Source organism: Electrona antarctica (genome assembly GCF_951216825.1).
Source record: "Electrona antarctica genome assembly, chromosome: 10".
In the NCBI taxonomy this organism is placed as follows: domain Eukaryota; kingdom Metazoa; phylum Chordata; class Actinopteri; order Myctophiformes; family Myctophidae; genus Electrona; species Electrona antarctica.
Window position 1 is genome coordinate 43,926,077 of NC_136791.1, and position 15,288 is coordinate 43,941,364.

Below are 15,288 nucleotides of genomic sequence, written 5' to 3' on the forward strand. Positions count from 1 at the left end.
CCCCCACGGGAGGTGGTACTGTCTGCCTTGCGGCATGAGCCAGTTAAGCGTGGACACTTGGGTGGCTTCTCGCAGGACAGCATTCTTGTTGTTAGCAGTGTCAGCCACAAGAATGTCCCTATCAGTGCATGAAGGATGCTGCCGCTTCCTACATGGCAATGTTTAGGTGGTGCTGGCACCAATCCCCGCATTCTACCATACGGCTTGATCAGAGTACGAGCCAGTCAGCCTGTTGAGTTGTACCCTTCCCACCCTCCTAAGCAGGGTGGTGAAGCAGGATTGCCGTCACTGTTGGGCCCTGTCAGGGCCTCTAATGGGCCAAACTGTCTTAGGCAGATGGTCTCCAAGACTGGGCGAGACGAGATGTCCCTCTATCTGAGATCTGTGGGACGGACTCTGTGTCGAGGCCGTCCGCATTTAGCAGGTTATACCAGTGTGGTATCCACGTGGCAGCCAGCACCATCCTCACTGATTGTGCTGGGCTCCGCATCAGGACATGGCTTCAACAGTCTGTTGGCCTACTGTCCGACGGGCTGACTTGAGCGGGAGTGCATGTCCCTGCAGACTGCAGTAACCTGGTTACATTTCCCGAAGGGCACCCTGGGGCTCAGAGGAGCTCAGGTTAGGGCCCCACCAGTCCCATTTGGGGGCCAGGCCGTTAGCCCCGGAGGCTCCATGAGGAGCCCCCTTTAAAATCATATAGTCAGTGAGCCTGACATACTGTCACTCAAGACAGCAGTATTGTTGGCTGTCACGTCTGCAAGGAGAAATGTGGGAGTTGCGAGCTCTGTCAACCCATAACAAGCTCGGCCGGGTGATAGAGTAGTTTTACACCTCGACCCAACCTTCTCCCCAAGGTTCTCTCAGGGGCACATCTCAATCAGGTGATTGAGCTCTGTCCTCTCTTCACATGCAGACGGATGAAGTGTGCAGACAGAGCAAGAGTTAATCGAAGTGGCAGGGCCACCATAGAAGATGTGTCTTAAAGAGATATCCACGTACACTGCCCCGTGGGGTCAGTTCCCGTACAAATTGAATAATTGTAGTGGAGAGCCAGTCTCTCCACTCAGAGAACCTGGGTTACCGTGTAACCCTCCGTTGTCTCATCTCAGTCCAGTCAGACACTGATATTTATAGGAGAGGCCTGCAGTTCCTCTGCTAGTCACATGACCGGCTTTGGCCAATGGTTTTGATCAGGCCCTCACGTAGCATCTACAACACTAGCCATAGTGGCGCTTTAAAGATGGAGTGCCATGATTTTTTTCCACCCTAAAACATGGTCATCAGGTCATTGTTATATAAGGAGGAATATTTTTTTTCAAAAAAGGGTACAGTATTTGTTAAAATGTCGTTTTTATGTATGCCTGGTTTGCCTGGTGGGTGGTGATGGGTGGTGATCAATGTTCCCCCTAACGTGCGCCCGTGCACGCGCACGCACATGTGTGCGCGCACCATAAAACCGCCAAACCCTCAGATCAAAGGCATCCGTGAAATCAGGCACATAGCACATTTACTCAAGTACCATATTGATGTATTTCTACTTTTACTTCTACTCCACTACATCCCAGAGGAAAATATTTTAGCCCTACTTTTACTCCATTGGGCAATTTCAAAACGTTAGTTACTTTGTAGAATTTGTTGAAAAAACAGCATTTGAAAATGTAAAGCTTTTACACATTTGAAAACTTGTGAAATGGGACATTCTGCATAATGAGTAGCCCACTTTTTACTTTTTGTAGGCTACTTTAAAGCCTACATTTTGATACTAATACTTTTGCAAGTACATTTTGAATTCAAGCTTTTTTACTTGTAAACAGTATTTCTACATTGCAGTATTGATTCAATGTGCAGTATTAAATACTAAGTACTCAATTTTCACAAATATTCAAGTAAAAAAAAACTCTACATGCTCACAAGCCATCACATTGTAGATCAGCTATTTTCGAATAGTCGAGGTATACCGGTAACTGTTATACCATTCAAAAATATAGGGTGGTACATTTTTTGTTGTTACTTTGCAGATTTGATTATAGTAATAGAAAACAGACCACCCTATATTTTCAAACCTCGACTATTCGAAAATACTTCAAAATAGCAGATCTACAATGCGATGGCCCTCAACAAGTAAGGTAACGGCGCGTCACCAGGCTTTCCACCTCAGAGGAAAGCCTGGTCTGTGTTCCAAAATCACCATGTGAACCGGTCTGGAGCAGATGGTAATTTACGTCATGTTGTTACTGATTTCTAGTCATTAGGCAGGAAACCACAGGGCAAGAATAAGAAGTACCCAATCATAGTACTGATTCCGCCTTGTGCTTTCCTGCCAGATGACTACAAATCATTGACTACAACATGACAAAAGTTAGTAGTTACCATCCACTCCTGACCAGATCATAAACCCAAAATGGAATACTGCCCAGTCTACAAGTAAGGCGTTACACCCCGGCATTCCGATGCAGTGGTTATGTAAAAACTACAGTATTTACCTCTAAGATGTAGTGGAATAGAAGCATATGTAGCAAAAATGGAAATTAAAGTGAAAGTACCATAATCTGGGTGACAGCAATTTTCTCTCCACCCACATTGATGTCATACATGACATAAGGCCTGCATGGTATGTCCCCTCTCGGATGACAGGTACAATGAATTCCCGTGTGCTGTAGGAATGGTTAAATTGATTAAAAAATATACATTTTAAAAGCAATCATTATAAATCAATACATGTTTCTGACTGTGTAGCCTATGATGTCACTGGGGGGACTTTATTTGTCCAGCATGGTTATTCACTTTCATGCTTTTAGCGGTCCTTGACTTCCAAGCATAACTTGGACTGCTTTTAAGCTATAGGCCTACTATTATTATTTATTGGATCCCATATAGGGAGTATAGTGTCCGGAATTGTCACTACTCTAGTCCACCGCATCTGAGGCCATGGTTCTCAGCAAGGATCCGGTGGATTGTGACTAGACAGTTAGTTCAAACTAAGGCTTTAACTAACTAAGATTGGTTGATTGATTGAAGTATTTATTAACAGATTGGAGAATTACAGTACATTTGAAGCACAACTTCATTTGTGTATTTTTCCAGTTTTTCACGTGTCTATGAGGTGACAGTACTTCATTAGACACCCTGGAGACCTGTGCCTGATTAAAAGAACAGCTTTGTCTTTTATTTTTGTACTGAGTGAGTTGGGTCCCGCATGGGTTTCCTCTCGGACCGGCCTGTCCGCTAGACTCTCTGCTAGATTTTCCACTGTTGTATAAGCCCTTTGCTCATCAGTGAAAAAAGAAAGCTTCTTAAAAGGGGGATCGAGAACGTTAGATTGTATATAAATGCTGTTTGGCAGGAGTGGATCCCATCTAGTAGGGATATTATCGGCAATAAATGGCCAAATCGTTACGCGGTGGATAAAAGCACCGAATTTGGTACACGCACTCTTTAGGGTGTATCTCACCATCTCAGAAGGGGTGCCCAAAAATGTGGACACATTAAAGTATTTTCTAAAGGAAAGGAAAAGAAAGATCCAAAATGGCCACCAGAAATTACCTATTATTTCTAAAGGTGATACATGTCTAAATGGATGTTTAAACTGTTGACAACTGCAGAATGTATAACCTGGCATATTATGTTTACATTTACACTACATCATATTTATTTCCTTTTCTTTACTTTACTTACTTTGAATCTGTATTCATCTATCTCTACATATCCATATTTATTTTACTCAGCATCTTATTTTACTCTGCATATTGTTATTTTACTCTCTGCATCTTATTTATTTTGCACTCTACTTTGGACTCTATCTTCTTGTAACTGTGTGCCATTTCACAATTACCAGCACATTGACATAATGCTGTGCAAGGTAACCCAGCATCCCGGCACCTACACTTCAAACAGAGGGGCTCAGCTTTGCAGCAACACTTGAGGAATTCTCTACAAACTATTTTTCAAGAGATGGTAAATCAGCTCGAACAGATAGAACAAACCTTACCTTGAGAAAACAAAAGTTGTAGACTTCTTAAATTACCTCTGTTAACATGAAGCGTCTATGGAGTGACGTCACGCTATCACCACTAACCCCGAAAGGGGGCGTATTAAGGGGGGCGGGGAAATTCTGTGAGATAGGCTTAGTCTTATCAATAATGTAATTTAAAAACCCAATGAAAATGAGTTCCAGTGAAAACTCCCAGGGTCCCATGAAACCACGCCTCTCTCCAAGTTGCGCAAGAGAACTCCGAATCCCAGAATTCCCTGGTGCTCACTTCCTGCAAACGCCCGGGATTTTTTCCACTCGTTTGAAATTTGAATGCTGCAGTGCAGACAGTGAAAAACTAAAGGCTGGTTCAAGTCGTTTGCGAGACATTATCAAGGTATTGTGCTCTCCCCTTTCTTCTTTTTTGTTGTAAATGTTAAGTTAAAATCAGTGGGTTAATAACATTGTTCGATTTTAGAGCTGCATTTTGATGGGGAGAAATTGTGTTGTGGGCTATGTGGCCGGCCAAATGTTGTTTGTTTTTTCTTTGCGCGGGCTCAAGACACATGCAGTTAACGTGAGTCTAACTGTGCCAAATATAATGATAATACTAATATGTCAAATGTATACAGCGCTTTTCTTTGTACATTATGTCGTTTAACAAAGTCGACCCAAACGGCTTTATTTGGCTCTCATGCTAGCCTCGGTACTTTCGTTCACATAGGCTACTCTCATGCTATCTCAGTGTTGGCATGAGACCCCATTTTGGGTCGCTGGTAGGTAGTAGGCTAAGGTGTATGTGCTCTGCTTTAACTGTTAACTTGTTGGTGTACGTGAAGCATGTAAAGTCAGTAACGTTGCTATATTTGAGAGTCTGTGAAATTATTAATGGCGCAAGCATCATGCTTACTGTTGTTTACATTGTAGGTTATTAGGCGCCGCATTATTACGGCCCTAATTAACGCTATGGTTAAAAACGGGAATGATACACACCATGAGCTGACCATAGACATTAGACAATATCCCCTTTACAGCTCTCTTTATTTAACGAATATAATTCGCCACAATAGGACTGGACAGAAAGGCTGTTGCGCTGCGCTCCAACCAGCCAGCAGCTCGCATAATGCCCTCTCCACGGGGCGCACCGCGGCGAATGAACAACAACACCACCACCACCGTGGACCCACGTATGAACTACATAGTTTATAAGAAATGGCACGGCGGCCATCCTTGCAGGCAGTGACAGTAACAGAATGAGAATCCTGTAACCTGTTATTTTGGGGGGGCATTAGCCCTGAAACATGACTGTCATGCTCGTGAAGTACGAGCGTCATGTGAACCATGGAGCTAGGGGGTCATCAACAACAGCCTGTTGATGATGAATGTTACTATGAAACTTAAACAATTCATTAAACTAGTACTCACCTAATGACGCAGCCACGGAGGATCTACCATGTTTAACGTAATTCCAAAGTGTTTAGCCTACATTGTTTAAGTCAAAGACGCATGCGTTTTTTGGGCTTAAAGCATGTTATTATTATTCCAACACCGGCACTGTCATGGTAGCTGGCTACAACCGAAACAACTTCCTCTTCCTCTTCAAAATAAAAGCTACTTGTAACAATACTTTTATTTCTTAAGTGAACTTACAGGATGTAGTAGACGCAGGATGTATAGTAGGCTATACTATGCGCTGCGCGTTGGGGCTTGGGAAGACAAATCACACAGAAGGCAGGAGAAATAGACTCCGTGGGCAGTCGGGGCTTTATTATTTTTAAATCTTGCACACAAAATGAACAGGGACACATTATAGTAACGGGATTACTGTTTTGAAAAAGTAACTAAGTAACAAACTACTAAATTGCAAAACTAACTACTTACTTTATTCCTTACCAATAAAAGTAGTCCGTTACATAACGCCGTTATTAATAGCGCCGTTACACCCAACACTGCATATTAGTCTACAGACCGCCATTTAATGGCATTTCTATCTCTGGGGCCCCCAATTTATATTGTAAAATCAATGTTAATTTTACTCAAGAGTACAAAAGGACTGGTTCCATTTCCATCATTTAGCTGGGGACCCCCTGGAACTCCCTCAAGGACCCATGGAGTGGACCCCACTTTGAGCACCAATGGTTTAATACACTCAGATAGGACTTTTCTGTTTGGTTGGATGGGCTGTCAATGGGAAATGTTATCTAGGTACCACATCGCTGGCAGAGGTGTGCATGTGGTCAACTATGGCCTCATACATTTAAGTTAATTCTATGAGGCCAGTGCAAAATTATGTCTTGTGGCAACTGAGAACAGCTTGTTGTTTTTTTCCCCCTTCAGGTGACCCAACTAGAATTGCTACTGTCCAAGTGGTCGAACATATTGTGAGTTTGAGGTTGGATCAGCATTAAACATACAACTACAAGCTCACAACACACCGTGTTAGCTTTTATCGTTTATTTTTGGTGTTTACAGCATGTATTATAAGTAAACATTTTAATTTCAAACAGGGGCTGCTGCTGTCAATGGGAAATTGCACCTAGATGTGTGCATAAGGTCAATTAAGGCCTCATACAATTTAGGCATGGTACAGCATGTATATGCAGCCTAGAAATGTCAAACAAAGTTGTTTTTCATCTGAAAATATGTTTTGTGAAGCATGACGGCATGTGTTATAGCTACGTTGTCTTCTGTGCCTCCAGACACTGTGGCAATGTGAAGAAGTGTGAACTCGGGACAACCAGGGCTACCATTCTGCGGCAGTACCACTTAGAGCTTTTTGGACAGCTGCATTGTTGGTGAGTTTGATGTAATTTAATACAGTGGTTCCCAAAGGTTTTCATGTCAAGGACCTAAGGACCATTTTTAAATATTGTTTGATTCTATTGTCTCCTCCATCACGCAGTGTGGTCTGCTGCCTCCTCCTCATTCTTTTCCAAAACAATATTTAAAAATAAATAGAAACAGTAAATGAAAAACCACGGCCCCCTCACGTATTAGAAGGACAACATCAGTCAACATGGTTTTTGATGAATCTAACATGTTTAAAATAGAGTTTGAAGTTTGTATAGGGAGGGGGTGGGGCAGCTAAAATCAAATACTAGTAATTACTGAATCGAGCGACTTAAAAACTGTCTGAGGTGTTCACATAAGCCTGAGTAGACTGGATGACTAAAAGATTTTTTGAAAGTGAAATATCCCTTTAAAGGGGAAAACCACCCATTTTCAACATTTTACTATGTCATTAATATACATTAGAGCTGTTGTGTGGAAATAATAAAAAAGTCCCCCTATTCTGAGTTTCCTAGAACTGTAATTATGAAAAAAATGGTGGAACACATCTTGATGACATCATCAAGATGTGTTTCACCATGTTAATGGTTTTTTTCAGACCTTTAGTTCTAGGAAACACAGAATGGGGGGACTTTTTTTTTATTATTTCCACACAACAGCTCTAAGGTATATTAATGACATAGTAAAATGTTGAAAATGAGTGGAATGCCCCTTTAAGTAGTTCAGGTCATTTTGTGGGGGTCTGGGGGCCACACATTGAAAATAAATTAATCCACAAAACTAGTGTAATTTGTATGGTTGACCTATTTCTATAGCGCAACTTTCGTTCAACTTTGAACCCTCTGTCACATGCCATGTGCAAAATGAATCAAGCTTGTGGCAATAGAGGCTTGTGGTGAGCTTGTTCTTTTTCCCCTTCAGCTGACCAAACTAGACTAGTGCTGCTGTCCTTCCTGCTCAACCAGAGAACAGTGAGTGTACCCCCTGGACATGATGGTACAACGAGTACACACCCTGGACATGACTAGTATGTTGCATGGTCAACTTTCCCCCAATCCAACCCATTGATGCTGAGTGCCAAGCAGGGAGGCACTGTGTCCCATTTTTCAGAGTCTTTGGTATGACCCGACCGGGGATCGAACCCTGACCCCCCAGTCGCAGGGCGGACACTATAACCACAAGGCCACTGAGCTGGTACAGCATGTATATGCAGCCTAGAAAAGTTTTTCATATGAAAATAAGATTGTGAAGCATGACAGCATGTGTTATAGCTACGTTGTCTTCTGTGCTTCCAGATGCTGTGGCAGTGTCAGCGTGGATTCAGAGGGACAACCAGGGCTAACCTGAACCTCCAGCATTACCTCTTACAGCACAAGATCTTCCTACTGCTGTGTTGGTGAGTTCGACGTTGTTTAATACAATGGGATAGGACTTTTCTATTTGGATGTATGGGCTGTCAATGGGAAATTGCACCTAGTTACCACCTTGATGGCAAGAAGGCAGCGGTGTCCATAAGGTCAATTAAGGAAGTTCAAAATTAGTCAACCTTGTGGCAATAGAGGCTTGTGGTGAACTTGTTTTTATTTCCCTTCAGGTGACCAAACTAGAATTGTGCTATGAGCATACAGATCTGCGTCATACATTGAAAATGGCCGATCTACGAGCTCACTATACATCACATCTGCAACGTGTTGTGAGCTTGTAGGTTGTCTACTGTTGGTGCTTGGCTAAAAATGTAATTTAGCTCTCAGACAAGATTGTATTCACTTTAAATCAAATTGCAGCCTGTTTAGAACCTGACATTGTTTTTCCCTTCAGGTGACCATACAATTGTGCTGCTGCTGTCCTAAGTCTTGTGCTCAACCATGATGTCAACCACTGTCCAAGTTCAAGTGTTGTGCTCAACCAGAGAAACTTGTGGTGAGTTTTGGATTAAACATTTCTGTAGTCTTTGCTATTCACATTTACAGCTTTAAAAAAAAAGATGGGCTATCTATATGGTGACGGTCATGCGTTTGATTCTTTTTTATTTATTCATTTTTAACATGTAACTATATGAAATCTTGGAACTCTTGAGCAGCAACAGTCACCCAACAGTAACCAATGGATGGGTGAATTGTTTTTGAGGAAAAAAAAATTAACGGAAGTAAATATATGAACTCGGCAACAAAAGTTCGGAAACTTAACTTTGGTTCATTATTTCTCCACTTTAATAATACCAATTGATATTTTATTTTATATAATATTAATCTTTGATTAGTCACCTTTACAACGTGGTATAGATTGTAAGGATCGGATGTTCGTGGAATGAGCAACACAGCTAAACGTGTGGGTAGCTCCTCCAAAACATTTGCCAAAATGGCAAGTGGTTGGTATTCATCCTTGCTTTGAGTTGCTTAGTGGATTGGATGATTGCACTCTCCCACAGTAATAAGGGAGGTAAAAGCACATATTGGTCATTTTTTCACTTTATTAATTTTCCACTCAGTGTTAGGGAACTCAGTATAGCGGGTGGAAGATCCAAAAGCAGCTGCAACAGCTTGGCACCATGCTGGTCACCAAACCTAGCCACATTTTGTTGTGGGATGGCATCCCATTCCTCAGCCATATTTTGTTGCAAGTCATCCAACATGGTTCTGTTGGTCGCTCTAGCATGTACAGCACATCCAAACTGATCCCACAAGTGTTCAAATGGGTTGAGGTCTGGACTCACGGCAGGCCATTCCATCCACTCTACTCCCAAATTCTGGAGGTAGGCTACTTAACTCTGTGAAGATACTGGCTCTGTAGGGGCGAGTGTTGTCATCCTGGAGGATGGCGTTAGGGCCCAGATTCCAAAAATATGGGATAGTGGCTCCAGAATCTCATCCCGATATCTCACTGCATTTGAAATTGCATTCAATGATGACAACCTCAAGTTCTGACTGTTCTGACTTGCCTGTGAGAGAGATACTGCCCCATACCATGCCAAGCTGTTGCAGCTGCTTTTAGATCTTCCACCCGCTACTGAGTTCCCTAACACTGAGTGTACAATTAGTACGTGTGAAAATGGCCAATATGTGTTTTTTCCTTATCACTGTCTGAGAGTTAATTCATCCAATCCACTAAGCAACTCGAAGCAAGGGTTGAATACCAACCATTTGTCATTTTGGCACATTTTTTGGAGGTGTTACCCACACATTTAGCTATGTGTTGCTCATTCCACGAACACCCGATCCTTACAATCTATACCTTGTTGTAAAGGTGACTAATCAACGATTACAATTATATAAAATACAATACCAATTGGTATTATTAATAAAGTGGAGAAATAATGGACCAAAGTTAAGTTTCCGAACTTTTGTTGAGTTTATATAACAAAAAAATAACGCTGAATTGAATGAAGAACTGAATTGTTCTTGTATTTTCAGGATGGGAGATCATGGGACAGTGAGATTGCTCCTTTTCCACCTCATGCCACATCACCTCAAGGCCGCAACAAGAGACCAGGAAAGCTCTCAGCCAGACAAGCCATTGTGAAGTTCAACAAGGTAAGGTTTAGTTAAATTAAAGTATAAGAAGTATAGTTCTGTCACTAATATTGACCATTAAAACTACATTTTCGTGAAATCATGTTAAGAGACAGATGCTCATCTGTAATCCGTGAGCGATATATTGGTGTGATATTTGTCTGATTTGGCCCCTCACAGATCTATCGCTATCGTCCTGAGATACGCTGATATGAATATATGTTTATTTCTAGTTTTGCATTTAGCAGAATATACATTCTGAAAATGTCCTTATGGGACGTAATGTAAACTGCTGGGTTTCCGCGGTGGGTACAGGCTTTATTTCCGACAGTATTATTGGTCCGACAACCTACCTCAAACTCAAACCCTAACCATAACCACAAGCACGGGAGCAGCGAGCACATGTTTGAGCGGTAGTCCGACAGTTGTTCCCGCATGTCAATAATCAATAATAATCTTTATTGTCCCGAAGGATATTTGTCTCCACATAAAAAACAACACATAGCACATAACACCAAGGCATCTCGGACTAATGCTACCATCGATCCCTTCCACGACAAGTGTTTTTGCGACTTGACGTGAAGCGACACACACACCAGACCAAACACACACACCAGAGCCGGCTAGTTGTGACATACATACACACACACACACACACACACACACACACACACACACACACACACACACACACACACAACTTGGATGCAAAGCTGATGTTTTAAAATGCAGTTTGTGTTATTTGCTCTCTATTCACAGGCTGTGGACAGCTTATGTCCTGAGCTCACCAGCATGACAGGAAGGAATGCAACTGTTTATTATTCAGTTGAGGTGTGTCATTCCAGAAGGGGAAAAAGACTGGACCAGACAAAGGTGGATGCGATTTAAGTAAGTATTCCATCTTGGTTTTGTAAAGTATATTCTGAATTTATGATGTAGCCAATACATTATCATTTGGGAAATAATGTCTGCCTTCGTACAGTAAAGAAATGCAGCCAGTGAACTGGTGGGACACAGTCTCTTTGTTTTAACCAACTGGGGGGCGGGCGGGGGGTCATGTTGAATGTGTGTTTGTGTACTTTACACAAATGCAGTTGTTGCTGTTATTGTGTCTCTGTTGTTAATAACAATGTAATGATGGATATAGGATATATAATTATTATACAGATAATGACTTATCCTGATTTGTCCCGACTTGTCCTGATCATGAGTTAATAATGCCTTGCCACATGTTTCTGCACACAGGCCTACACATTGGGATTTCACTGTAAATATAGATAAGTGATTAAATTAGAACAATAGAGCACAATTTGCTACGAGACTTTGAGGATTTGACAATATACTCATTTGTTGTTAGGCCTTGACCAGTCCTGTACAGAAACCCCACCACTGTCTTCTAAAGTCAAAACTAATTGAACTTACATTGCAACTTAATAAAATAAAAATATAAAAGTACAGGGTGTGCGGTAGTATACTTGTTTGTACTTGTACTGTTTGTACTACTACTTGTTTGGGTTTTGAAAACAATAGTTTTGGAATAGTTTTTTTCTTGTTGTTTCTTCACCAGAGCTGGTTCTATGTTACTGAAATAATATGGAGCAATCATATAATAATGCCTCTGCTGCATGCAGTAACACTTCATTAATATCCACTTATTCAATATTATTAGACTGTACATAATATTATCCAGATAGTCAGATACTCCATATTGGATATAAATATTCATATATTAAATATGAAGCTTACAAAGCAATCTCACAGTTAGCAGTTTATTTCTAGAATGTTGCATAGAGCATGACCTGGGGGAGGAGTCAGAGAGGGTGGAGCACATGCAGCAGTTTGTTATGATTGGTGGCTGATGATTCTATTGTTACACTCTTTGGCCAATCAGCACCAAGCTGATAGTAGTTCCACCTCAGGCTCTCTAGTATAAGAAGAGTTTGTAGTTGTCCGTTCAGGATATCAATACTTTCTGATCTCATCTGACTGTGGACTCCAGGTTTGAAGTGAAGATGGACTCTCTCAACGCCACCTCAAATGATTCTGCTCAACAGGGAGGACCCGATGATCACCAAGACCTCTGTAAGTTATACTTACTGTGTCTATATGGATATACAGTATGCCATAAGGATGTTTTTTTTTTATCTAGTCATTTGTTTGTTTTGATTTGTTTTAGCATTGATTTGACTACCAGTTTTGTGTCTTTTCTAGAATATAAAACGATTGTGGAATCGAAATATAAATGGATGCTAAATTGATAATTGGGTACATTAACTCTACACTAGTTTTTGCTATTTTAAGTCCAGGAAGGCCTCTAAACAACATTTCCTTTTTCTTTCCAATTCAGTGTTGCATCAGTCTGGCTTCCCTGTTCTACCAGAGGTGAATGAACAAAGAAACTTGGCTAAGCAAAAATGCCACTGCTGTGATCAGTGTGGAAAACGCTTCCCTAAAATGTCCAAACTTAAAACACACCAGAGAATTCACACTGGAGAGAAACCCTATGGATGTGATCAGTGTGGACAACACTTCCCTACAATGGGAAATCTTAAATCACACCAGAGGATTCACACTGGAGAAAAACCCTATGGATGTGATCAGTGTGGACAACACTTCTCTACAATGGGAAATCTTAAATCACACCAGAGGATTCACACTGGAGAAAAACCCTATGGATGTGATCAGTGTGGACAACACTTCTCTCAAATGGCACACCTTAAAAGCCACCAGAGAATTCACACCGGAGAGAAGCCCTATGGATGTGATCAGTGTGGCCACCACTTCTCTCAGTTGTCCGACCTTAAAAAACACCAGAGAATTCACAATGGAGAGAAACCCTATGGATGTGATCAGTGTGGACAACACTTCTCTCAAATGTCCAGCCTTAAAAGCCACAAGAAAATTCACACTGGAGAGAAACCCTATGGATGTGATCAGTGTGGACAACACTTCTCTCAAATGTCCAGCCTTAAAAGCCACAAGAAAATTCACACTGGAGAGAAACCATATGGATGTGATCAGTGTGGACAACACTTCTCTGACAAGTCCAACCTGAAAAGCCACCAGAAAATTCATACTGGAGAGAAACCCTATGGATGTGATCAGTGTGGACAACACTTCTCTGAAATGTCCAGCCTTAAAAGCCACCAGAGAATTCACACAGGAGAGAAACCCTATGGATGTGATCAGTGTGGGCAACACTTCCCTACAATGGGAAATCTTAAATCACACCAGAGGATTCACACTGGAGAAAAACCCTATGGATGTGATCAGTGTGGACAACACTTCTCTCAAATGGCACACCTTAAAAGCCACCAGAGAATTCACACCGGAGAGAAACCCTATGGATGTGATCAGTGTGGCCACCACTTCTCTCAGTTGTCCGACCTTAAAAAACACCAGAGAATTCACAATGGAGAGAAACCATATGGATGTGATCAGTGTGGACAACACTTCTCTGACAAGTCCAACCTGAAAAGCCACCAGAAAATTCATACTGGAGAGAAACCCTATGGATGTGATCAGTGTGGACAACACTTCTCTGAAATGTCCAGCCTTAAAAGCCACCAGAGAATTCACACAGGAGAGAAACCCTATGGATGTGATCAGTGTGGGCAACACTTCTCTCAAATAGCAAACCTTAAAAGACACCATAGAATTCACACTGGAGAGAAACCATATGGATGTGATCAGTGTGGTCACCGCTTCTCTCAAATGACACACCTTAAAAGCCACCAGAGAATTCACACTGGAGAGAAACTCAAATGATCATGATGTGTGTGGAAAAGCCTTTGGTATATATTTTTTTTGTGACCATACAGCTGTATGTATAGATCGATTTTGTTTAACTTGTTAATGGGTTTTCTTATTGGACATTTTTCAAGACATTTTAAATTAGACACATTGTCTGTGACAGGGAAGAAATTAGTGCACATAATCACGTTTTGTGTTGTAAGTATGGATGAAAAAAAACGTGTTACAAAATACATATTGTGTATGTTCTTATATATTATGGCTACAGCCATTGGTCAAATATATGAAAGGGGTATTTCACAGTTTGGGGCCATTTTAACAGAAGTCCATATACAAGCTTCCCATTGTATTTTCAAACACCATTTTAACCATGTTAGATTCATTGAACATATCCTGACGAAGACCCGAAGGGGTCGAAATGTTGTATCCTCTTCTCCATGAAATAAAAATGTTTAGCTCAAGGCCGGTGTGCGAACTACATCTCCTTTCATCAGATTAATTGAAAACACCCGTATTCTGGTGACTGATTGTCATAATGTTTGCGGGTGAGTGGTTTTTATTACTTTAAATTCATTTTTTGGTACAATACTTTTTCTACTTGATGAGGCTCTTTTTATTTCCTTTTTTTTAATATTTTTTATTTTATGTTTGACATTGCACTTTGACATCACAAGATGTATTCTCTCTCTTTCCTACTCAGATCATGTTCTCAAATGGCCAATTATCTGGTTACCATTTCAGATTTGTCTCCATTCCAACTGAGAGAGAGAAATTAGCACACATTTATGAATATAGGCCTAATGTATTTTATAGTGATATATGTGGTGTGGTCTCGTGGATATATAGTCCATAGCCATATATTTGCAATATTCTGTTAATAATTACACTATATTTTGGTCACGGTGCTAAGATGATCATGGTTGGTGAGAGACATGTCTCCAACATGTCTCTGAGAGCAATCACCTCGGAGGTTCTCAGTGAAGTACCCTGGGGCTAGGCATTGTTCTAAACTGTCTGGGGTGTAGGAGACAACATTAGTATTCTTTTGTCTCAAAGAAACCTTCAAGGATGTTTGTGAGAGACAGCTATCTCTCTGCCAAACGCTGTATGTAAATCTTAACCACACCTATAATTCAACTCTGTCTATGCAAAAGTACTATACATCATGTCATGTTGTAAATGAAAGGGTTCAGTTTTAACTGGCCGCGTGCTGCCCAGGTCTCTGCCCAGGTCGGAATGTTGTCACTGATGGGCTCGTTAACA

At 41.2% G+C, this 15,288-nt stretch overlaps 1 long non-coding RNA gene across 2 annotated transcripts; it reads left to right on the forward strand.

Moving 5' to 3' along the window:
- The first annotated feature begins 4,274 nt into the window (after positions 1-4,274).
- LOC306931101 lies at positions 4,275-14,894 on the forward strand. Of its 2 annotated transcripts, XR_013790966.1 has the most exons (10): positions 4,275-4,370; positions 6,311-6,354; positions 6,673-6,768; positions 7,685-7,957; positions 8,059-8,159; positions 8,582-8,683; positions 10,174-10,293; positions 11,032-11,160; positions 12,272-12,354; positions 12,620-14,894. It is a non-coding gene; the product is annotated as an uncharacterized lncRNA (long non-coding RNA). The 2 variants fall into 2 exon arrangements; XR_013790967.1 differs by lacking the exon at positions 7,685-7,957.
- Positions 14,895-15,288: the final 394 nt, after the last annotated feature.